At 35.4% G+C, this 2,792-nt stretch overlaps 1 long non-coding RNA gene across 1 annotated transcript in view; it reads left to right on the top strand.

The window, feature by feature from the left end:
- The first annotated feature begins 208 nt into the window (after positions 1 to 208).
- Positions 209 to 2,792, top strand: part of LOC106936952 (uncharacterized) — a 44,750-nt gene continuing 42,166 nt past the window's right edge. Inside the window, exon 1 of the long non-coding RNA XR_001422272.1 lies at positions 209 to 310. This is a non-coding gene — a long non-coding RNA (uncharacterized LOC106936952). The remainder of the gene's footprint in view (positions 311 to 2,792) is intronic.

The following is a 2,792-nucleotide window of genomic DNA, read 5'->3' on the forward strand; positions in this document are numbered from 1 at the left end:
TTCACGTCAAGGATAGGTCTGTCGAGAAGTTTAAAGGACAATCAGACAATGAAAACAGAAGACGAAGGTGTTCTGGTCAGATGAGATCAAGATATCTCCAATATCTCTAATATCTGCTGGACAACTATCACTGAACACTCCATCCCCACAATGAAACACGGTGGTGGCGGTAACCCCAAGCTGTTAATGTGCTTTTCTTCTGCAGAAACAAAGACACTGGAGATGGATGGAGGTAAATACAGAGCGATCCGGAAGTAAAACCTGTTACTGGCTGGAAAAGACCTGAGACTGGGACAGAACCTTCCAGCAGGTCAGTGACTCTGAACATACAGGGAGTGGTTTACATCAAAGTTTATGGTTTATACATTTATGGGTTAGAGTGATCTAGTCAAAGGACAAAAATCCAACTCAGAATCCGATGCAAGACTGGAATGTGAAAGATTTGAAAACTGTTTAAAGATTCTTGTCATCCAATATGACTGAGGCTTAGCTATTAAAAAAAAAAGAATGAAGAAAGTTTTCATGTTTTAGATCAAGACTAAAACATGAAAGGTGGTAGAATCATACTCCAGAAGACTGGTGGATATAATTGCAGTGAATGATAACTGGGGCTTTTGGTGGAGAGGTCTGCGCCACACCTGTCATATTTGTGTTGAAATGTTGGAAATTACACTGTAGAAAAAAAAGTCTCTAATTTACAGTAAAATACCTGCAGCTGTGGTTGCACTGAATTTTACCGTAGAAATATGGATTTTAGTGTGTTTATTTGGTAAAATTCTGGCAACCACAGCTGCCGGTATTTTACCATAAATTAGATATTTTTTTATAGTATATCTTGTACTCTATCTACAATAGAAAATAAAAAAAGATGCTGAGGTTGTAACATAACTAAATGTGAAAAGGTTAATTGGATGTGAAGGCCTTATGAAAGGCGCTGCATTTGTAAGTTAGTATTTTTGCACGTTTATTACTTTTAATTGCATCTATAAAGAAAAGTGACAATGAATGTTATTCCAGTATATTCATTTAGATGTTTTTTTTTTTTTGGCCTTTATCTCACAGGCAGCAGCAGAACAAAGAGTAAAACAGTGTAGGTGATTAAGTTGACCATTTAGGGAATGTAAATCTATATCACTGATACTTTGACATGACTCATGTGTTCTCATGTTGCATGGCTCTATTGGCTGTGTTGAGTACAATATGCTGGGATGAGTGTCTTTTACCTCTTCGCGTTATTAACATCTAATATTGATGCTGGGTCTTCGTAGCTGAGCTTAATTTGAGATGGTGGAGATGATAAGGAGCCTGGACTCTCGGCATCAACCTTCTCCCAACATCTTCCACTTAATGTGTGGGAACAGAGTGAGACCTGCTGAATGTGGCTTTAAAAGTAAGACATTCCCACAGTTGCTAAGTCAAAAATTAACAACAGTTTGGACAAGATAGAATAGTCCAAATAGTTGGACTAGGACTCTGTTTTGTTTCATAAAAGGTAGAAAACAACTAAGTTAGGTGGTCACCATATTATTCATTTATTTTTCAAGGTCGTAGATCCAAATTAAATATTAAATTTGCAAGTTGAATATTTAGTTTACAAACTAAATATTTTTGGTAGAAAGCTAAATATTTAGCTCCACAATAAATATTTTAGTAGCAACTTTCAAACTAAAGATTTAGGTCAGAGCAAAGTTTTTAGCTCCAAACTAAATTTAATTTGAAAGCTAAATATTTAGCTTGCTAATTAAATATTCAGTTTGGAACTGTGACATTTAAAAATGAACGGATAACAAGGTGAATATATGTCTTTTATAAATCAACTCCCTTCTTTTTTCTCCTTACATCAGGCTAAAAAAAAACAAAAACAAATTATTGCTGGTAATATTTGACTGTGTAACTGTACATCGGCACCCAATGAAGCTCTGCAGCAACATGAGCTCTTAAAATGGCAGGAAAATGTCCACAACCTAGACTCTACATCATGAGGATGAATATTTGAGCAGTTTAGAGGTTTAAAAGTGTGTCGAATGATTGCAAAACAAACAGCTTCACTTATTTGCAAACAAAATAAAAAAAGGAAGCAAAAAAAAAGCATCACCAGGTGCAATTTTTATAATTTGCACAAAGTCAACTGTTATGCATACTACTAAAATTTTGAAAAATAAGCTTTAGCAGGTTCCATGAATTTTGTACCCTTAACAAATTCTGCTATAGCTTTAATTGATGATATTTGTTTACAATTGTCTAAAGCTTTTTATAAAAATGTTTTTTTTTTTACATATTTGTTAAAACTCTCCCTATAGCCTGACAGCATAAAATGAGAATGATCATCTGTGAAAACACACCCCTTCCTTTGGTCCTACTGCCACCTGCAGAAATGCACACTGGAAAAAAAAGCACCAACTTTAAAAAAAAAGAAAAAAAAGAAAAGGAATTTGTTACATGTAATTGAAATAAGTTTGTCAAACTCAATTTAGTTACATTTGTTTGATATGACAACTTAATAGACGTAATATACTTACTTGAATAACCTTAATTTGATTTTAGCTCAATTTTCGTTAAGTTGGATGCCCTGGTTCTTGTTTTTCTTCTGTTTTCAGTGCCCAGCTCGCAGTCAGAGCCAGGAGGAAATTCTTAGAAGTGTCAGTCACGCTGGTTATCTAGTGTGTAAAAACCCCCTAAAGTTGTTTCCTGTATTATTTTCACATGATAGAAGAGCAGCTGAAGGATGTCTAACCCCCCCCCCCCCCCACCCCACCGAAAACGAATTTTAGCGACAGCGCGGCACGCCACTC

This window comes from Poecilia latipinna, unplaced genomic scaffold (assembly GCF_001443285.1).
Source record: "Poecilia latipinna isolate Pla-1442-1.1 unplaced genomic scaffold, P_latipinna-1.0 Scaffold2248, whole genome shotgun sequence".
NCBI classification, from domain to species: Eukaryota; Metazoa; Chordata; class Actinopteri; order Cyprinodontiformes; family Poeciliidae; genus Poecilia; species Poecilia latipinna.